This window comes from Hylaeus volcanicus, chromosome 1 (assembly GCF_026283585.1).
Source record: "Hylaeus volcanicus isolate JK05 chromosome 1, UHH_iyHylVolc1.0_haploid, whole genome shotgun sequence".
Taxonomy (NCBI): Eukaryota; Metazoa; Arthropoda; class Insecta; order Hymenoptera; family Colletidae; genus Hylaeus; species Hylaeus volcanicus.
The window spans coordinates 5,277,743-5,301,592 of NC_071976.1; the positions used below are offsets into that span (position 1 = coordinate 5,277,743).

The 23,850-nt window shown below is 36.3% G+C and overlaps 1 protein-coding gene across 1 annotated transcript in view; it reads right to left on the reverse strand.

Annotated features, from left to right (window-relative positions):
* LOC128876357 (uncharacterized) overlaps positions 1-23,850 on the reverse strand; it is a 125,643-nt gene that overhangs the window by 57,876 nt on the left and 43,917 nt on the right. The window contains exon 2 of the mRNA XM_054122669.1: positions 1,795-1,838. The gene's annotated coding sequence lies outside the window, so the exon portion shown is untranslated. The remainder of the gene's footprint in view (positions 1-1,794; positions 1,839-23,850) is intronic.

Below are 23,850 nucleotides of genomic sequence, written 5' to 3' on the forward strand. Positions count from 1 at the left end.
GATCTGTGGAACGTCACTCCGTGCTGTGTGTTTCAATAATATTTATGCCCACCCCCGCTCGAGAAAGTCGAAGAATGTTATTTTCTTAAGCGTGGGCGAAGGTAGCGCGTAATCAATTTTCGGATTCGCTCGTGGTTGATTGACACTCGACGGCGATTCCTGTAACGTTTTGCTCGCAGCTTCCAAAATGGAACGAGAGTCTAGCAAATTGTTGAGAAGTAAATGTTTATTAAATTGTACAGCATGGAGCTCAAATATTTTCCCAGACGCGTCAGATACCGGTCAATTATTTTAGAATGAAAATCAAGATTATACCTAATTGTATTACAAACAATAAAAATAATATTGTAGAATAGAAACGTAGGTACTGTCACTCGATCTATTAGACAACTATCCACGCTAGAAGCATGACTACCACTCCAAGATAACGAAGGATATTCAGCGTCGGGTATTTATCGTTCTCACGTTTTAATACTCGACGGAGAATACTCCGAAAGGGTTTCAATCTCGTTCGAAGAACCAGCAGGTTACGTACCTGACGCGTAGCTGTCCAAGTTCAAAGCTACGGTCCAAGTAGCCGTGATCCGGCTGGTTCTCGAAGGATAAAACCCTCCGCGATCGCTACGAGTATCCTTGTCCACGCAACAAGATACAGAAACAAAAGATCGGCATCCACCTAAGCAAACGAATCCCGTGAAGGGCGTGAGTCAAACACGCGTGGGATCTCACTCGTTTCGAGTGGCGCTAGCCAGTGGCTGAGAACGATTCTCGCAGTAATTATGTGGATTTTAGAGACCCCGAAAGACAAACCGGCCAAACAAACGGTCCCTGTGGATAACGAACACCTTCGAATGTTTGCTTTTCAGCGTCAAACGATTGTTTCGTTCTGCGGGCCTCGAAAGCTTTTCTTTCCTTTTGGATTAGCCCTCCGACTCTACTCGGCGCCTTCGAGGGATGCGGCTGATTTTGTGAGAAACTTTTTCACCATTTTGTGCAAACAGCTTTAGGTAAACTACCCAAATAATTAGTGTCTCGCCGAGATCCTGCTGAGCCGAGTCTTCAATGTTTCACGAGAGTGACATTTTCATGACTGCATTATTGTTTCTTTTAATATTTTCCATGATTTTTTTTAATCTTAGTAAAATGTTGACCAAGTATATTATAGGATGTACTTGTAACAGTATGTTCAAGTGGATATTTATTGCAACCTTTATAACAAAACTATTCCCCAGAAAATATAGTTATCCCCGTTTTGTTCTTGACATACAGATGTAATCTAGGAAATAGAAAGTTAGCTGATGCACCGGACAACTCAATTTCCACGCAAGAATAATGTTAACATCTATTATCCCTCACTGATCGATGCATCTACCAACTTTCCATTCCTCGGATTTAAATTTATTATTATTACGTCGTTTAAGAACAGTCGAGATATAAGAGGCAGCTAACGATAGATTAGAAATCACAGTTCGTCAGCGATTAAAGCTGTGTTACTCGTCGCATGTCACGTTCAGCGATAAGAGGTGTCAATTTGGTAGTAATAGTTTTTTCGAATAAATTCTGCGTGACGTGTAATAGATTATGCGCCGAGCCTGGTTTGTTTTCCTTTCTATTCACGCCAGAGAAATACGTAAGGTTATTCTTTGTATATATCTTATCACAATCCGTATACTATAACGTGAAATTTTGAGAACATCGTCAGTCAATAGTTTAAACAAAAAAATATACTGTCGGCCACTGGTGATTGACATGGCGTGTGTTAATAATAAGATGCGTAAGCCCAAAGGTACTTACCTCAGCCACTTTCCGGTTTAAATGTAGCCGTAATTGTGTTTGACCTAGAACAGAAAGCGAAATAGACGATGGTTAAAGATTTGTTGAAAATAAACTAGAAAAGACGCGATAGGGGAAATATTGTTCATGTTTGGTAGAATGAGATTAAGCAAAACGCCTGTGATTCTTAAACATAAAAAAAAGTTAAGAAAGATTTAATTTAAATTGTGAAATATCAATTTGACTTCTACGTATAAGTTACATAATACGACACATTTTTGTTAAATATTAAGTATTTTAAATTTCAAAAACTTTTTATCAAATATCAGAAATATATTATTTATACTGGTAGAGTGTTAATTTCCAGGAAAATCTTGCTTAAAATTGCATCGTAAACAAATTAAAAATATATGATAAACATTCGACAAAAAATTCTTTCCAGGAGAACCTCGACATGAAAAATCTAAAAACTGTTACGGATTTGCAAACCGCGGCAACTCTAATTAAAAATGGAAAGATCCATTGAAGTTTATCATAAACCGACATTACTTAACGCAATCTCGACGCATCCTGAATTCGTTCGTGAACCAGGACGCATCCTCCTGGAAGAGACAGTTTTAGATTCGTTAATGAAACGGGGTGCATCGCGAACGGTATTAAAGAAACCGTTCGAGATACGAGGTGGTTTTACGGAACGAGCTCAGTCTCGTTTGTATCTTTACGGTTCACGTTTATGGAAGCAGCACGATAAGAGCGGAAAGACGTAGCCGACAAAACTACATGTATTCCCTGCAATGCTCGATTCGTAATTAAAGCTAGTCCCGCGACTCTGGCATTGCGAAACATTTCTCCAGGAGAACCTAGGCTAGACCTTGAAGGACCTCGAGGACCTTGGTTAAATTCTGAAGCCTTCAGGAATTGAATATAATGAAAATAGTCTAATACTATATTTTGGAAAACCCTTCATTAAATCTATTGATTTGATGTATGAATTACACAGGGTCTTCGGTAATTGGTGGTACAAGCGAAATGGGGGTGGTTCTACATGAAAAAATAAGTCGAAAATATAGAATAACAATTTTTCGTGTGAGACTTTGTTTTCGAGAAAATCAACTTTGAATTTTCGCCGGGTACGGGTGCACTTGATCGTCCCCCGTTAAAACGGATCTCACTAATAATGCATGTGTAGTTGATATATATACAATTACGAATTAATTAATTGCTTAAATTTGAACTCGATTACTAATAAGGACTATTTATTATCGCTTTTGATCTCTCTTAATTTTGCAAAATTCGTGCAGCACGATACAATATATTGACTTCAATATATTGTCTGTTTTTGCACATCGCTAATTGGACCAAACTTTCCCCTTGTCGTCACATCCGACTTTGTTGTATAGATTTATTCTCAAGTGACATATACTAACGACTTTCATTGCTGTGACATTGAATCATTGAATGGCATGACATGTGTCATTATGAACATCAAAACTCGCGTTGTCATCGGCCCCAATGAGAGTCGCGGCTGCACTATTACGAAAGCAAGCCGAGTTTGATATTTAGGAACATTTCCAAGGCAATGTTGCGAATTGTATGGAGTGAAAACTAGATTGCGTTGCTGTCGCGAAATTCTATTAATGACGTGTTCCATTTCCTGGTTCTTTTATTAGAGTGCTAAGTGCATTCATGTGTGTTATTTTTCAAATCGTTCGCAAACAAGTAATTTCATATCAATATAAATTTTGTATAAAATTACAAACCTATTCGTTTAAATGTTCATAACAAAAGTCACAAGTTTGTAAATGTGCTATTGATTTTATTCAAATGTGTAAATCTCAGGAATTAAAAATGCATGCCCTGAAATACAACGATTACGTTTATGAAAAGAGAAATAAGTAAAACCCTGAAAATAAATAAATATGCGTAAAAATAATAATTACGTTATTTATATATTTTTGTTAAATGTTTTAAAAGTTTCGAAATTATATAAGTTTTTAAACTTATATATTAATTCTAAGTTTATTTGTTTATACAAAATAAGAGAATAAATGAAACAGAAAATTAATAATATCAGTTGATATTATAATAATCAGGTACCTTATACAAAATAATGCATGTAATATTCGACTATACCTAACGTTACACGAATATAGGAAATAAGACTATTTGATAGTCGACAGTATCCATAAATAACATGAATGAATAACATGAGTGACGAAATAAAAATGAACACGAATATTTGATCACTACAGAGCACAATACGTCAGGTTGTTCGCCACTTGTTCTAAGCACTAAATGTAGACATTTCGTATTTTACTCTTTCAATTACAAAATCATTCGAATGTGCCCATTTCTGTCAGCGGAGCTCTTCGAACAAACGCAGACAGGTAGAAGCCACGGGACAAATAACTAATTTACATTTACAGAACTCCGCTAGATAATATACAACGCAGTTAGCCTTCGTCCTCCATGGGATTTATTTCATAAATCTCTGACTCACAGAGCGAGGTTCGCGAGACTCTCATTAAATCTTTGTTAAAGCGCGATACCATTGCGGGAACAATGAAGTGATAACTTTCTTTCAAGGTGTTACCTTCGCGGGTGTAACGAGGTAATAAACGCAAAAATACTTGGCGACTTGAAATGAGGCGCGATTCAACTCTGCTCCCGGCATTATATCGCATGATTTCGGATCACGCGATGTGGGTGAGTATTATCCCATAAGTAATGTCGTTTTCCAACGCTGACTTTTGATGCAAGAAATTAGTACGATCAAATGGGGTTACTTGTAACATTTGTTCATTTTGAAACCAGACTGAATAAAGTCTAAGATATTTGAGCGAAGAATGAATACATCGGTATTGTAGTATTAAGTTTAAGAATAGAAATAGACAAGAAAGGAAAATCACCTCACCTCCGATTTTGATGACCTTGAAATATGTTGTTAAAGGCATCGTTTTGAACATCTTTTTCCTATATATGTATACATACTATTACTGAGATCTACTTTATATTTCTGAAATTAAAATTAGCAAAATTAAAATAGAAATTCCGACAAGAGACTACAATATTATACAAACGATGCTTCCAGAAAATTCTGCAAACTATTCCAAATGGAAATTCTATAGTAAGTTCCAAAGATGACTTTGGAAGAAGAAAAATTCGAACGCTTTCGCGATGTTGCAAATGGTTGATGCTCACGCTCGTTTTAAAATTTAATTTATGAATGAAAAATATCGATTTAACTGCTTTAGTTGCACGGCGTAGATCGTCGTGGGAGCACTTTTTCAAAACCGTAAGCCGAAAGTTTCATAAATACATCGTCAAGATGCGGAAAAGCTGTTTTTCTTTTTTTTTTTACAATAACATAAAAGACGACATTACTTATGGGATGACCTAATATAAACCGCTTAAACAGAAGTGTCAAAGTAACTCCGGTCGGGTGGTATAAATCCGCGTTGAATACGCTTTAAACGAAGGCCTCTATAATATTGTCAAACGGTGCGTTGCGAACCTGCGGAAACGCGTTGGTACAACTGTACGCGCGTGAATGCACGCGAATGTCGTATCCCCTTGGCGCAACTTAACGCGGCAGGCATGGCGTTTAAATAGTTGTCACGGTCCGCGATCGTTTCGATATTTATATTCCGTTTTAATATTTATTAAACACTACTTACGAATCTCTGTTAATTCACTTGAGCTTATAAAATTCAATTTGTTTCGCGTCTGCATTTTTACGCGACTTTAATACAACGACTGACAGAGTTATTCGAACAAAAATGTACTCACTTTATATATATAATGTTGATTGCCATTTGTTTTCTTGTGGCGTGAGTTTTAATAAATAAAATCTTTCTTATTACTTTTCTCTTACATTCATACCTAGGTTGTTTGTAAAAAAAGATTTTTATTTAATCTAAATGGATGTACACTTTTATTTTTCCATTGTTATTTTGAAATGGTTAAAAATCGTAGATTACATATTATTTATGTATGTTAATATAATAAATTCCATTGTAACATTTGTAATAGTGAAGGTGACTCCGAAACAAAGAGGTGAAACGTAAAAACACGTATATTTATATATTAATATACATTATTTTGATACTTGCATCACTCTATTTCAATAAATAATTGATTATAATTAATATTGACTATACATATATTTCTTCATGTAATGAAACGTCTTATTTGAAATAAGAAATAATACAAACAAGTATTTAAAAAAATGTTTGATTTCTTAAGGTGATTTCTCGATCCAATAATGTTCAATAATGTTAATTTTGATGTTGTGAAATATTGTAGGCCACAAGTAAGAAAGCTATGAAGCGTCACCACTTAACGTTCACCCTATACATACACCTCGTAGAAAACTGCATTCTTAAGCAGTCAATCATGATTCAGTCCTCACTTCTAGTCCAGTTGTCACTTACTATGAACTCTGCTGCTTGGTACCCAGACTCCATAGCACTTGCAATTACCATAAACTGCATTAGAATTGTTTCGACGCAGAGCCTTCAAACCAGTGCTTTTCAGATTATTGAAAGGCACCCACATACAAAGAAGATAATTTCCGCATGCAAATTTATTAGCAACCTTCTAAGTCCATAACCGAATCTCCATTAGAAAATGTATCTACATCTATGTACATAACCAAAGTCTTAACCCGATGGCCGATGAAATTTTGCTTATTGTTGTTCTCCTAATTCTCTTCCTTCTACATTTAATCATTTATAATTCTAGCTTAAATCATTTTATTACGATACAGTACCAATCTTCATAATAATACAAATATAGACTGTTTCGATATTTGATTTTCGAAGATTGAAAATAGTACAACTTTTTTTTAATAAATAACTAACAAGTTTACCACGGAAATACATAGAACAAATTTCTACACCTAATACGTTGAAAAATAATATACTCCATGTTATTTCGATAGATATTACCAAAGTACATTAAATTCCTACAATATGATACGATGTGTTTCCTACCCTTTCTCAAATTCCACAAATTATATACTCTGCAATGAGAAGAAGGGACGATAGAGCAAAAAGAAAGTCGATTCTAATTTTACAAGGAAACATACTAATTACTTCCATCAAAGTCGGGGAGCCACGAGAGTTCGGAGAAGAAATCCCAATAAAATCATAAGGAAAGGAAGACACCAAGATGCCCCGGTGATTAAAACAAGCAACCCGACCGGCACACGAAACACTGACAGTTCTGACAGTCGACAGGATTGTGGGCGGCGAGAGGCGTGAGGCCCCCTTCTGGCGCAATGGAAATTCGCGAGAAAATAAAATAACTGCCCCTTTAGCCCGTCCTTTGTATCTGCCGAGGAGAAGCGTCCCTAATTGATCCCATTTCGTGTCACGCCACGATTCACTGCTTCGTTCGAACGGCTTCTCGGGATGCTTTATCTTCGAGGTAAACTGCCGTCGTTTAAAAACTACTAGAAAGTCTCCCGGCATTATCTCCTTTTAAACGCGCCGTAAAACGTGTCCGCGTGTCAATTTTTATGCGCGACTCTTAACCCGTTAACCGCGTCGTTCGTCATCCACTACCTGCGCGTCTAATTACAAACGTTCAAAGACGAGTTAACTCGTTACGTCTTAATTTGGTTCTGATACGAATGCATCGATAAGATTGCGGACGGAAATTCTTGGATAAATGGGTAAACGATTTAACCGATAAGTATTACGTTTAGGGATTTGGTGAGTGTTTATTTTACTTCTTCAGGTATAAGTGATGAAAATGATAAAAATGATTTTGTTGGTGCAATAACTTGCAACAATAGTGTCGAAACAATAGCGTGTCTCATATTCGTATGATATCGGTGGCTAAATGCGATGCATACATGTATATACATATAGAATATGTAATTAGGATATTAAGATATATAATTAAGTTCAACATTATGTATATATCCTGTTTATCTTATTTATTTATGTATGTATATACGTATGACATTTTTACTTGTTCACATCTACTCGATTAAAATTATTTTATATAAATTATGAAACGGCTGTACTTCGGAGCCGTTTAAAACAAAAATCATTTGCGTGCGAATACCACTAATTACGAACTGGATAAGGTAACTTTTGCATTAATGCAATTTTCACGCGGGCAGCATTAAAATCGTCTAGGACTGATAATAATGTCTATAAAAGCTCCTACCTCAACGAATTAATGTACTACCTCGAGTCACGTGGAAAGCAGAGAAAAAAAGATGCGATTGGTTCGAGGAACTGTAGGTGTAACCGCTAATTAAGAGGAGGAGCAAAAAGTAGGCGAAAGAGTGCGAGGTACGAAGTAGCAAGTGGAATGACGCTCGTGTGAATAAATAACACGGTCGAGGGAAAATGCGAATAAGTTTTGTAACCTAATCAGAAAGAAAATTTACATAATCGATATAATTAAAAGAATGATTGCGAAATGGTAGAAACAAATTGCAACAACGTTTGTACATTTCGATATCATTATTCGTCACTTTTTAGTGAATTTATCTATAGATAATTAAATCACACAATATTTAAATAAATATCGCTCTTAATAGCTCGTATACTTAAAAAAAATTGCACAAAGTTGAAAAGATCTATTTCATATTCATGGAGAAATCGATATAGAAAATTCGACAAAGAAATAGTAAAATATTTCACAAATAATACTCTGAGAAAGATATATTAAATAAGTATTATGTCCGTTCAGACTACTGTCATTTAGAAAATTAACAAAAACTGCACAAAGCTTCAGAGATCTACTTTAGATCCTTCCTGAAATTAAAATTGAAATTTCGACAAGAGAGTAGTAAAAAATGATACAAACGCTACTTTTAGGAAATGCTGCAATCTTCTTCGAACGAAAATTATAAAGAAAGTTTCGAAGATGATTCTGGAAGGAGAAAAATTCAAACGCCTTTCGGCGTGGCGCCGTTTCGCTCAGCTCCGCTGTGCTGTGCCAAGACTTTCTTGGAATCGCAGGCGTTGGAATTGGCTTTGATCGTAGATCAAGCGGTTGTTTTGATTTGCAGTGCAATTGAAGCTGCGGTTTCAGCGTCAACTTGTGACACACAAATTATTACGATTTATGGATTTGCCAACTCTGAAAGCGAATTTACGAGGTACGCAGATGTCAGAACCAGGAAATATAACACGCAAACAGGTGACTGAGACTACAAATTCTACACGCGATGCGTATGACAATGTTGCCTCGAATTGCCTGCATTAATTCGAAATTTGACGTATTTAAGCTCACGTAATCGGTTTAAAAATAGGTCACGTTTAAGATTTTTTTAAACGATAGTCACACGGCAGATCAAAATGAAAACTTGGTGTGCTCATTAACATACTTATGAAGACGTTACGTGAATTTTGTTGTGTAATTTATTTGAATTATGCATGAGTTATTAATAAAGTTGCGTTGCGGTGCGAAATTTGCGTATTAGATCGATTTCTAGAAGGGAGGGACATCGATGGATGACTTCTTCATCCACCTTACTGCAATTATAGTTTGTAAATTTATAGAAATTAATTTAGGAATGTAACGATTAGACTGTGGATTTTATGCATTTATTACGTACAATAATATAAAAAACATACATAAAATATACATAATGTATGTTGAATGTATTCTACAGCTATTATAATAATATTGTTATACCATTTTGCACAAGTCCACATATATTTTGGTTATGCTCGGTATGTATTTATTATTTATATTAGTTGATATCTCTAACTATAAGAGAAGACAGATAAAATTTAAGATTAGTGAATTTTAATATCAAAAGGAATAAAATTGTCTAGTTGATTTTTGTGAGGCACTCTTAAAAGTCGAATGTTTTAAATAAGTGTCCTTCTGGTTTAAATAAACTTCTACAATGTACACCAATTTGGCACAGAAAATCTTGAAGCGTCGTCCTCAAGCTTCGTTTAATAGAATTCATAAATTCTTGGAACCAGTATGGGACTCAACTTGTAAGCTTTTATGTACTAACAGTTTTAAGTACTAACAGTTTTAAGTACTAACAGTCCTCGTGTACGAGTCTGAAATGACATGCAGACGTCGCACTACGGTCCCTCGAGAAAAATTCCTACGATTTACAACTGCTTACCCTCAATTTGCCTGCTAATTAATGACTGCTTATCCCCCTAATATTTCTAACCTCGACGAAGATCTAATGCTGACATACATCATACTGTTCTCTCTGTCGCAGGAAAATATTCTGGATATTCGTCACGACCTGCTTTCATAATAATGTATTCATACTTTTTAAATAATTATCTACGTCGAGGCACCGTTACTCTCCTTAAAGGAAAGGTTGAGTTCTCGATCTGTCGAGTGTTGTTTCTTATAGCAAAGAGCAGAACCGAATCAATCTCGAAAATTTCTCTGAAAAGAAGCTTTTGTTATTGCTAATTGTGCATTTATTCTAATGCTTCCCTACGGGTTACACAGCCCTCATTTCTACTTAGAATCTTATTAAATGTCCTGAGACTACTTCGAAACAATTATTAACGTTGTCATGAGATTGTAAGCTTTTGTTATCGAAATAACTCGTTAACGTTGATAATTATTTTACTGTAGTCTCAGGACATTTACAATATTTTGTTCTATCTTTTTTCACTATTTTTACACCATGTCTTCGCCAATTTGTCCTGTTGTACCAAAGAACTTTTGCAACATCACATTTTTAATTGCTTCACTGTCTCATCATACAAAAATATATAAGATTCCATTTAAAAATATTAATTTATTTGTCAAATATCTTCCATTGTATTATACACAGAAGAAAGTTATTTTCACTATGTAGTTTGCCGCTTTTCCATATTTTTTTCATTTTTTTTCTTTTTTTAAAGCTTTATCCCATCACGAGATATTTAACCATTCTAATGTAAACGAATCACCCAGTATATTTACATACTGTCCACATCCTTACATATTTTCCCATATTTCCACTCACCGTAAGTGCATAGACATCAGCGGTATAGTCGTAACATGCTACAAGTTTCTTGGGAATATAACATTACAATTACCAACGTTAATTTTCCTCTCTAACGAATCGTTAAGATAATACAAAATATTTCTCCGTGAAATCTCTGCGGTTACTTCAGTTTTACTCTTCGCCTAGTCGAAAGTCTGAGAACGTGGGTTCGATCGAAGTCCCACCAACCACCGGTTAAAATCACTTTCTCGATTCCTGCGGCCTCACGATCGTAATCCTCTTTATCTTGATTTACAGGGAAAGCACACGTCGCCGGGGATGGCAATAATTACGTGGGAAGTTTAATGAACAGATAAATCGGGTTTGAAGGTTCGAGACATTACCGTTACAGGCTCATAGCTCTGTTCCGTGCGTCTAACCGGGGGGACAAGTACGAAACCACGTGTCAGTCTCTCCAGCGTGAAAGAAATGTGGCGCTTATGGGGATTACGATCCACGGCAGGCTCGAATGTAAATCAGTCGACGTGCGCTAAAAAAAAAAGAAAAAGAAAAAAATAAGAAGGCAAAGGTTTAAATGTAAACCATACTCTCCCTTACACTTCGAGATCTACGGGCTGTCGCGCCTCACGATCTCCAGTCAGATCTCGAGTGGTGGCACAAACGGAGGAACACGTGGATACACGGCGTCAAACTGCATTCGTATGCGGCAGCTTATTACGCAACAGTTCATACGTTACAACAAAAAAGATAACCTCGTTCCTGGAACATTCCAGCGCGGGATACGCGTTTCAAAAATTAAAGCGGATTAACCCCTCAGGTGGAAACCTCGTCAGCGTACGTTTCCTGTGCCAAACTCGACTTCGATGGTCGTCTGTCGCATATATTTAAATGTTTAAAACCATAGAGATTTCTTTTAACTTGTAAACAAAATTGTTACGATATTTGTACGTTATCTTGGTTTCTTTCTATCTAATGTTATCTCATTGTAGATGTACGTAAAAATCCTTTGACAGCGGAACGATGTTTGCTGGAAATTCTACAAGTATCAGAATATCAGAAAGTATCAGATTATAGGGGATTATGAAATGGAACTGTTTTATATTTACAGTGTCCAGATTTATATTGTGCTTACATTTTTAGAATTCTTTTTAATTCAAATCATTTTTATATAATTTCTAATACCATTTTCATTTAATGAAGTTTACGATTCGCTTCATACTCTGTACTGCATAGAAACCGCAAATTTACTGCAAGAAAATCGTTGAAAGGTAGATTAAGTGTTTCATTACCCAATCCCGTAATCGAAGCATATAATACGTTCTGTAGAAACATTATTCTATTTCCTCGAGCGGAAAAATGGTGCATTTAGGCGAGAAAACATGCGTAGATAAAATCAGACATTACGTAACGTCAGTTACCACAGACTAAGCGCACTTATCAACGTATACATTATGCATGGTACAAGAAATGCACTTGCTCTCGAGAACTATGATAACCTAAAACACTTTACATTATACGATTTTAAGCAAAGAACAGATATATTTCTTATATATTTATATTATATTTCTTAATTAGCTTAGACCTTTGCATTTGAATGTATCAATCATTCTTTACTTAATTTAATTCAAAAATTTAATAAATTTAATCAATGTCTATATTAATTAGTCAATTAAATATAAGGGCATTATAACATAACATACAACCTTTGTATTATATACATATTACATATATATATTTATCAAATTACTCTAGAAAATAACTGGATATTTATAAAAACGAATAACTTTTAATTTGCAATAATATATTATAATTATAATATGAGATAAACCATAACCGTTATACCATATAATATATATAAATATTACATTCATTTCTATTAATACCTACATATTATTAAATTTATTGGATGTTTTGATCGAATCATTCCGAAAAGCAATATAATATATTATTAGCTATTATTTTGACCTTCTAGGAATATTACCAAATTTAAATTCCACCTATAACACTTCATACCATCCTGAAAATCAAAGCGTTTAATCAACGAATACATATTCTCGATCCAGCAAAAGGCCGTTAAAAACGCTTCAGGTTGAAGCAGAAATCATTGAAACATCAAAGAAAACATCGACAATTTCTACTCACACCACGAAGAATAAACTCATGCGAGTGCACGCTGGATACGGTTTCATCGCGGGCATTTGTCTGGGAAGGCACGGTATGCAGTGCACGCTATACACGTGGTCGTCACGAGGGTGCTGACCCCTCGCAACAGGGTGCACAGCAGGGCGCCGTTACCTCAAGTCCACGTCTCTCGGCGAGTTTCCAAGCCGACGGATTCAGTTTTCTAGGTAGTGTTTTAAGCTTTTAAGTGGATAGGTCGCAGGAGGTTGTACGTCCTCGCATCACGAAGAACCACTTCTTTGAAGCGTTCCGCTCGTTTATGAATTTTTTCTCCTCCCCCCCACAATCAAAGGACTGCTCTTACTGTCGCGTGCTTCCAGATGATCCTATTTGCTGCCTCTGCGTCGCTACAGGCTTCTTTGCGAATTTTTTATTCGCGTGTATCTTTCACTATGCTTCCTTGTAAAATTTTCTGTATTCGGTTCGAAGTGTTGCTCAGGTATTTTATTCTGTTTTATTATTTCGTTTAGAATTTGAAGGTATTTTAATAAGGGTAAGTTGAACTGCATTTAAAAATTGTGTATATCCATCGTGGCAGATTAATTTTTAACCATACATTCAACTTTCAATAGCTTTTATTCACAAGATTCATAAACTCTCATTATATTGATTCATCATATCGATTCTCGAGTTAATGAATTAATTAATATATTAATTAAAATTGATTGATAAATTAGGAAATGATAATACAAAATGTATAACTTGTGAAATAAAGAATAAAAATGATAAATCGTAAATTGTGTCGTTCCTGCGACAAATATTCAATATTCATGTTGTTTATTAACATTATGAAATAACGAATAAAAAATAGACATCTGTTTATGTTATTAAAAAGCAGCATCGTTGCCAAGTACGAAACTCAGCTACGAACAAGTACTTTTAGTCTCGATACAGCGCGATTCTGATATTTACTTTCGCATCATTAAGTCTGGATTTCATTAGGATTTCGGATTGATTAGTTCCAGTATATGATCACAAACGAGCCTCATTACACGCGATTATTCTCACACTTAGCAGCGGAATTTGCAAAATGTGTGCACACGAAACGCTCGGACCGTGTTTCAAGTTTCTGGTGCCATTAAATGGCACGGCTGACCAATCGCAGTGCATAAGTAGCAGACACGAGTATTTGCATACCCAGTTAGCGGCATTCCAACCAAAGTTGCATGCGTACATTGGAAGGAACCGAGATTGTTGCAAAAAAGCATGGGGCACCAATCGGAATAAATCGCACCTCGGACGAATTTACCTAGACTTCGACTTTATGATTTAAAATATAGCGATATTCAAGTAGCAACAATGTTATCAATCACTAACAGAAGGTTTCAATGTGGTAAACATTTGAGTATTTGTGCAACTTCCTGGAAAAAATTGTACATCGATACATGAGCTAAATAATATCTCTTTTGCGAAACAATTTATTTATAAGTGTTTATTTCAAGTGTAAATATTTTCTAAATTTCATAGATTATTTCATACGATATAGCTCGCCAATAAATGTTTACTTGGCGATCCTAAGTAATGAATTAATTTTAATTTGACAAATTTAGATGCCACATTGGATATTGATTTTTGTCTCATTTTTGTCAACATTTTATTTGATATGTTAATATTAGGTTTCATGAATATTATAGGTACTACAAAATGACTTACTGAAACATACTCAAAAAAATGTTTGTGTATAATTCGTTCAGAAAATTTTACACGATTTACTTAAAATTCTTATGTATATATTTAGGAATTTTTCAAATACAGTTACTTAGTATGTAGTTCGACTATTAATTAAATCATGGTCATATAAATAACGGAGAAATTCTTTCTTTTTATAACTTCACAATAGAACAATAAAATGCATGCAGTACATGTAGGGTCAAGAGGTTCGAGTGGGTAAATCTCGTATGGCCGGTCCTGAATCTTAAAATTGCAACTTGATCCTGTCCCGAGAGGTTATTTAGAAAGTTCTCTTCGCAAAAATTGTCTGCAACTGATAATAGACGCGGCGTGGCTGTACACTTCCACTCTTTATTCCGCACATCTTGTATTTCAAGACTAATATGGGAGATCAGGTTGTTTGACATGAAAAGTGAGAACATAGGATGTTGTTGCAAGATTGGATAATATTTCTTTTGCCATATAGGTTCTACGATTATTTGTTTCTCGTTTGAACGTGAGCCGAGTATAGTTAAGTGTTCCTACGTCTCTAGTCTTAAATCTGATGGTCGATTTTTTCCTGGTATATTCTTCAAGCTTTCGTCGCTAGATTTGAAGCGAGCAAATCACTCTCGACATTAATTTTCACTAAACTTTCATCTCCCAAAGAGATCGGTTAATTTACGAAACGATTCAGATTCTCAAAGTGATAGAGCATGATATGGTGCGAATGGATATCATTATCAACATTCACGAACTAACTCCTGAAAAAAATGGTACCTCAAATCGAAAAGAATAAACGTTAATTTTAAATGTCCGAAAAGAAGTCGCCTGACATTTTGTATGCATCGACCCAATAATAACGGTTTAATCATAAATCCCAACTTTTATAAAAACATTTCAATTCAATAATTGTTTCGAGAATCGGAACAGTTTATCGTAACTGTTTCCAACCCCTGGTCGCGACACCAACCCCCGAACGCTAGGCACGGTACGCACGAGAGTCGACTACCTGGAGGAAATATTAAGCGTATTGAAGTGTGACCGTTTCGCGCGGTATTTCTAGCGCCATTAAAATTGTCAGCCTAGTCGATAGCCGTTCGCCCGGTCTGCTGGCGTGTTTGCACGCCAGGTTAGCGAAATTCCTCGAGAGGAAACCGCGCGTCGCCGCCCTATCCCGTTTACATTTCACGTCTGCGAGGCGACGCATTGGCCAGGCCCGTGTACCTTTCCGTTTTGCTCGTTTTTAATCGATCAACCTGTACGAGCCAATCCGACGCGGTTCAATCGCGCGTTTCGGGGCGCGAAATTGATTAATACCAGGCACGCTTCGCTTTCGATTTCGACGTCGCGTCGGTCCTGCCCTAATCGGGGACCACCGATACGATGTCGCGCGGTGCAAGTGTAACGAAGCATTGTTTCGTTCGAGTCACTATTTATTTATTTACGGGCTAAAGAAGATTAATACGCTTTAGGAATTATATACTTTAGCGTATAATCTATTTCGCGATTAGAAAATAATTACAAAAACAGTTTAATCCTTTATTTACTGGTGAGACTCATAAGTCCCATCGATTTTCTCATGGCACTGTATTAATTAAACGCTTTGAAACTTATTGTGACTTTCAAGTCTATTTCTATGAAGTTCGTTCTTAATTGTTGGATGACATGACAAGCTTTTTTTCTGGAAGATTGTTAGAGACAATTCTATAAGATGATATAAGACTAATTGTACGCATGAGGCATGAAGCATAATTTGTATGAATACACATTATGAAGCTACTATTTAACGAATTAGTAATCTTGATTACTACAAAAACCTCAGCTGTTGCACGAGGACCTTGTTAATTGCTCGGTGCTGATAAGCCAAGGGTATGGTCTCTAAGCAACAAACCAAAAGAACAGGACCACGCACTGCTACAATAAACACATTCTAAACATAACTAAAAGCTACGTGCACTTATGCAAAACAAAATAATCAATTTAATTATATAAATTGTAGAATACATTCAACGTTACGTATATTTTCGGTATGTTTTCACTATTTATAAAAGTAAAAAATGCATAAAATGTACAGTCTACAAATAATTATACACAATGTATGAGGCTACTATTCACTAAATATGTGTCACCTGCATTATTCAACAACAATTATTATTCAACGACAATTGTACGAATTTTTCACCCGATCTCCTGCAACGTACGAGGTTCTACCGCAAACGTTCGTCAGTGGACGCGGTGGCCAAGCCCATGTACCTTTTTGTTTCGCTCGTTTTTGATTGATCAACCTGTACGAATCAATCCGACGCGGTTCAACCGTGCGTTTCGGGGCGCGAAATTGATTAATAACGGCACGCTTCGCTTTCGATTTCAAAGTCGGTCCTGCCTTAGATGGAGACCCCCTGACGAGACCCGAGTTCCCGGAACACGATATAACCCCGATATCGAGATTCGATCTCGACGAGTTATCCGCCTGCCTCGACAGTTCGCTATTTTCGTTTTACGAGGACCGATCCCAGATTGCAGCGATATAACGCGATAAATAAATAAATGGACGTTATTTCGATACGAAATTGTCGAGGTCTGCGGGGATAAAGTCGCGTCGCCCAGAGCCCGTCACATCTGTGACGAAAGGTAATTCGATAAGAACTACGTGCGTCGTAAATACGCGCTGTTTGGTTACGCGTGAAAACGTGTTTTTTTTTTTTGCAATCGATAAGAATTTGGATCGGGACTTATCGGAGACTCGACTATTTGCATTCGACAAGTATTCGAACAGCTTTTATAATATATTTATAGTATTATGTGTTAATATATATATGTGTTAATATATATATATGAGTTAATATATATGTATATATATCAATATTTAAATCATAATGTATTTTCTGAAGAAGACTCGTAGAATTGATGTCGAATGTTTCTAATCCCGTCACTCGTTTTATGAAACCGAAGATTGCTGTTTAGTTGAACATGGTAGCGATTCTGTTCCACGAACCGAGTGTGTTGCCAGATTTTAAATGCAATCATCGACGTTCAGCCTCCTTTGAAACTTGAGACACACCGAGGCTCGCTGCGAACCAGAAGTTTTGAGGAACTGGTGGGTGCAACATTGTGACTTTTATTACTTTTAATTTTTAAAAACAAAACTCCAAATACCCTTAATAATCATTAGACTGTGGATCTTTATGCAAAATAAAATCTTCGCGAACGTCTCTACAAAAATTGAACGTAAATAAGAATTTTTTTTATTCTGCAAATATTATAACATGAACTTTACTTTCAATCTTTTTTTATATTTTTGCAAATTGTTTGCATTTTGTCGTTTCTTTTTTTTTTTTTAATTACTTTGTTTAAGGTCACATCAACTACAGGGTTATTAGTCACCACAATAATATTTACAATTCAATTACAATTTGTTCATTATTCCATATTTAGTTAATAAATGTACTAGTTTGAGGAATTCGTTTCTATTATTGAGAATCATTTGCATATATTATTTAAAAGTTTGGACTCTACAAGATCGTGCTGTAATCCTTGTTTGTCGTTTCTTGTACATACAAATTTCCTATAAATGCATAAAGATCCACAGTCTAATAAACATACATACATACATGACAAGTCACAAAAGTTAAAAGTTAAGATCAACAACTACAGCATAAATAATATTATACTCCTAGCATACTCCACATAATACCAATACCCTATTCACGCATAGTTCGTTTACCTTCCCCAGCTGATTTCCCTCCGAACTGCGTCCGGCCACATTTCCCGCGCGTTTTCGCGCAGGTCGGACACCATTCGCTCGCTCTGCCTTCCGCTGTGCCCATCTAAATTCCAGTCCCCCGTGGCTTCCAATTATCCTGCAATTTCTCGACGAACAAACGCGTTATTCATCGGTGTTATTGAATCAGAGCGACGGGCAGACAAGTAAATACGAACATTACCGCGTTCCTAGCGGTCCGGGAGTGCGCGGCGCTATTGTTACGGCTCTTCGCGTGATTGCAGAAAGGGAGTGGAAAGGCGCGCGCGCGCTGAAACTCGCCGTTTTGACGTGCAATATTCGCGATATTATGATTTATCGTCGCGCAACATTGTAACCAAGTCGAGAAAACCGAGGCGAAGGAAACTGGGTAGTTTGCGTATGAAAAGAGCGAACTGGTGCGGAAAGGAATAAAAATGAAACGTTTCGTTTCATACCGGTCTTTTTGCACTCGTTTGCAACAATCAACCGTCGATGACATTATCGCTCGGCCATGCATGACCGCGTGCTTTCTGGAGCATTATTAAGGAACCTCGTATCACGGTCCACGGGACTTACGTGAACGAAGAACGCAGGATGTGCGAGTGTACGAGTTCGTTATGTATATTGTTTGCTTCGTCCTTACGCAAATTAATATTTTCAAAAATACAGAAAATTAATCGAAGGTACGTTTTACCTTCTAAGTGGTATAATACGTGTATTATTGTTCATATTTGTATGTGTTACTTTATAAGTGAAATGTGTCGAGTTTGTATTTCTAATTGCGCTTCCTCTTCACTGATATTGTTTCCCTAGCATTAAAGTACGGAGAAGAAAGACTATAATTCTGCATACTAGCGGGGGACGTGCACGTCCAACGCCACCATAAAATATAATTCGTTGCAATACCGCCTACATTTTAATTCGAAAAGAAGAAACGGTGAATGAAAATTACCGTTGCGTTAGATTTGACAAGTTGTCCGATGTACACGAATTGCCACGCATTACTGTCGTCACGTTGGCGTTAAGTTCGCCTAATCTCGATAGATACAGAGGTATCAAGGATTCGCGATTCGATGCTCGGCGTTGCCCACGGGACACGAATCGAAAATGCCCTGGCGCCGATCCCTGAATCGGATTAATCCTCGCTAAGATGGGGTGTTCGTGTAATCATTTTTTTCATACGTCGTGGAACGTCAGCCACGGACGTTCTCGTTCCACGGACTGGTTATATTCCACAATTTGTCTTTCGAGCGGCCTTACGTGATTGCTTTCTCGGATTAAGCAGCATGACTGGTCGGATTTTCCCCCGTGGAATTCGAGCGACATACCAAGCGGCAGGATCTCATGATCTCCCGGAGTTCATCTAGGATCATCTCGGCCTCGTCGCTCGTAATCCGTAGATTACTACGCATTTGTATCACGAATGTGTAAAGAATAGTCACGGACCGTGGCTACCGTACAGTGAAAGTAGGCGAGGATAAAGGGTCCTACCGAATTAGGAGTCCTAGGCGGCTGTAAGCAGGGCCATAATTACGGCTTTGACTTGGCAAATTGCAACCAGGACTCTTTTTTCGCGTCCACTGCTAATATTTAACCCTTTGCACTCGGATGTTTCTTCTGAAGAGACATCATAGGTAAAAGTGTGTAATTCCTTGAAAGTTTCTATTCAAATACCACGAAAACTCAAATAAAAATATGGTGCATGTATTAAGATATACAGAGTGTTCGGTAATTGGTGGTACAAGCGAAGAAGGGGGTGATTCTGCATGAAAAAATAAGTTGAATATATAGAATAAAAATATTTCGTGCGAGGCTTTGTTTTAGAGAAAAGCGATCTATACCAGGGGTTGGAAGGTAGGAATGGCCCGTGGTTCTAAAAAATAATGGCAAACTCGAAGTAAATCCTAAGATTTCACGAAACAACGGCCACGGACTGTCACCGTTGGGAGAAAGCCGCGACCATATGCTTCTGTTTCCTCGAAAGAAGCTTCAGCCAGGGTCTCCACCACAAACACATCGTCACAATGCGAGGATTGGACCGATAATTTACGGTTCACCATAGAACGTGAAAATTCTCAGATTTCAAGTTAGGCACGCACTGTGCGAAGGATTCTTTCGGCGTGCGTTCGTTCACGCATTTACGCGACACGCACGATTTGTCGCGTCTACCTGACGAAAAGAAAGTACAATTTGTTTCGGTTCCCTTAACCGGCTAACCGTTCTCTCCTGAAATAGTTCTAAAGCCTTCGAATGCTTCGATTTACATAGTCACGCATGAACACTTCATCTGGAAAAAATGAATAAATTCTATTTAATATCAGTATGCCAGATTCATTCAATTTTTCTCAAACTACTACTAATGAATAGATAAAACAGCGAAAGGTATCTGTATTATTTTTAAGACTAAGCACTTTTGAAAATATGAATTGTATGAATTTAAACTTTTTTCTTTTTATTTTATTTTAATTGATCAATTACAATCGAATCTATAATAGTTTGTAACGAGATCTAAAATTTACTGTTTAGTGTGAATTAGTCTAGAATTAGAACTTGAACTATTATTATTCAGATAATTTTATGACCGCGTAAAATTATCTTTCGAATAATTTTATAAGCTATTCAATCGTATGACTTACAATTGGACTGTAAAATTCAAGCAAAGTAAAGAGGCACAGCTGGTGGTGATATTAATTAGTGCAGGACTCAGACTGGTCCTCTAGCATTGCATGTTTAGTAATTATTAATTCAATAGATGTTACAATAAAAATTTTCCTTTCAAGGCAAGGTTTCCTGGTTCAGTCTTGTTAACGAGAGATCGATGACTTGCTCCTTAAGAATTTAACACTAAAACCATCGAACCAGTAGATTTGAAAAATGTATTTTGAATTTCCTTTTAGAATTACTATATTACCGACAATGATTTTGATACAGTTTGAAAATAATTAAAATAGGAAACCAGGTAACCAGTAAACAACTTAAATATAAAACCAGCTATTGCTACAATCAATAAGATATGTAAAATAAATTATCTTCTCACATTGTAATGCGAGCAAAAGATAATACCCAGTTGCTGTATTATACCACACGTAATGTGACAATCTTATAAAGAACGCATCTAAAAAAAATCAGGTACACGTATCGGGATTGCCTGAATAAAGGCCACGAAGGCGCCACGATCGTTCGGCACCTTCTTTCATCCACTCCAGGAATTTATCGTGGGATCACAATAAGATACAGAATTTATTGGTAGCGAGCGAAGAGTTTCCTCCCTTTAGACGACTTTTAAAATTCGGAGACACCGTATCTCGAGTCGAAGAGCATTCAATTTGTACACTCGACCGTGAATCTACTCGGTCGTTTGAATACAAAATTTATCTGCCATCCACCGATAATGGTAAAACGAAACGGAGGAACTACTTTATGGTATGAAAATCTAGCTTGCAGCGTTCCTATCGACGACGCGGGAATACCTAATTGAAATAATCGACGGGGTATCCGAATGAAATGGATGTACAAACTGGGAGATGAATACTAAATAGTTCATTTAATTCCATTTTCGTGAATGGTTAATTCTGCGGGACAACTTTTAGTATCTTTATGATGTCGTGCGATAAATTAACCCATTCGTATCTATGGTATTGTTTCTGGTATCTGTTAAAAATATATACAAGGTGATACATGAAAAAATAAGTCGAAAATATAGAATAAAAATGTTTCGTACAAGGCTTTGTTTACGAGAAAATCGACTTTGAATTTTCTCACTTTTCACAACAACGATAAAACAGTTTTGATTCAATAAATTAAGTTTTATATCGAGTCAAATTTTATTGGCTGCAACTTTGTAATATCTTAGACGAAAAAGGCTGGTGTATATAGAAAGAATAAAACAATATCCACTGCACCCGACCACATTTGACTTTCCACTTGAAAATTCAGTTCACTGCGTTCGCTTTATAATCAATGTGAAATCAAGTCGTGAAGCCTGAAGGATTGGAGACATGCGCTTGAATAAATCGTCTCCAACAATTTTGTCTGACCGCTACTTTCTCTCTTATCCGGCGAAATATCAGCAATGTCGCAAATGTCCACAGTGAAATCACATTCGGTCGTAAACTTTTAGTAGAGACAACTTGGCAACGAGGACATTTCTACACGATAAGAATCGATTTCAGCGAATTCAACAGGAACACTTCATAGCGAAATCGAATAGTTCGCATAAATCGAAGGATTTATTACACACTCTACTACATAATTCTGCAAATGCTTCGAACTTGTACCACCGGGTGCAATTTTTTCAACGTCTACTCTGTTATAGGCGCATCGAACTCAATCGACCACTCGAAGCTTCATCGCAGATAGTGAAGTTACGCTATAAAATTACGATTTCTTCTTGTTGAATTGTTTAATTTTATTATTGCAAGAATTTTCAGTTTTTTAATATTCAATTTAGTGGGATGTACTATATGCTTCGTAAGAGGTTCTGCACTTACTTGTGAAATCTTGACGACTTTGTCAATAAATCCTCTTTACTACTTTCATTTGAGTTTAGATGTCCTGATTTAACTTTGCTTTTACAACTACTCGATTATTTAAGATTTTTATTGTTGCCTGCATAGTGACTTTTACAAGTCCACGTGTTTCCTTCCATCTAGTATAAAGTATCTATTTTTGAATTTATTTATTTACTGAATTTTCATATACCTGAGGACACTATTTCTCATCCAATTCCCATCTTCGCCATTACGAGAGAATATTATCTACTGGACCACCCTGTATATTAATTTTCATATTAATATGTATTAACGTCGAAAGTCCTCTTCTAAATTGTAAACGCTTCCTAAATAGTGTGGTAGTTATTGTAAAATGCTAAACGACCAGTATTTTGGGTATGTATTCTTAAAACACTAGACTCGTTAATAAATTCAAGCATAACATAATACAATTAGTTAAAAAAAAACAATTATTTAAAAGTATCTAACGATATGCTTTCCAATTGAAATTTTACTGATATCGAACGATTTCACGACTAGTTACGACACTTCAAAGCCATATACATTTTTAATAAAAAACAATTCTTTAAAAGTATTTAACAACGATAATAACTATCTATTAGATAGTAAAAATTCTGCCCTTCAATTTGGTTCTTGGTAGATTAAAATCGGACGATTCTACGCTGAGTTATGTCACTTCAAAGTTTCCTATCGAATACCTTATACAGCCTATTTCATTGATTCGAGAATGAGTGATTGACCTACATCAATTCCTGGATATGCGTACGCACTAGTAGTAAAGTAGACAAAATCGTAAACACAGGGCCTGGCGTAGTATTTCCTGGTGGAAGGGGTAACTACTCAAAGAGTAGTCAACAATCACCCTTACAGGTGTTTCCCATGAATATCTAAAGTTCCTTTCGAACGATTTGGATGAAACTTGGTGTACAAGGGTTTCTGGAGTCGCTGATTCCAAGTCTGAACTCAAAACTTAGGAATTCAAAATGGCGGATTCAGGGGTGGGCCAAAATACGAAAAATGATTCGATTCGAATGAAACTTAGTATA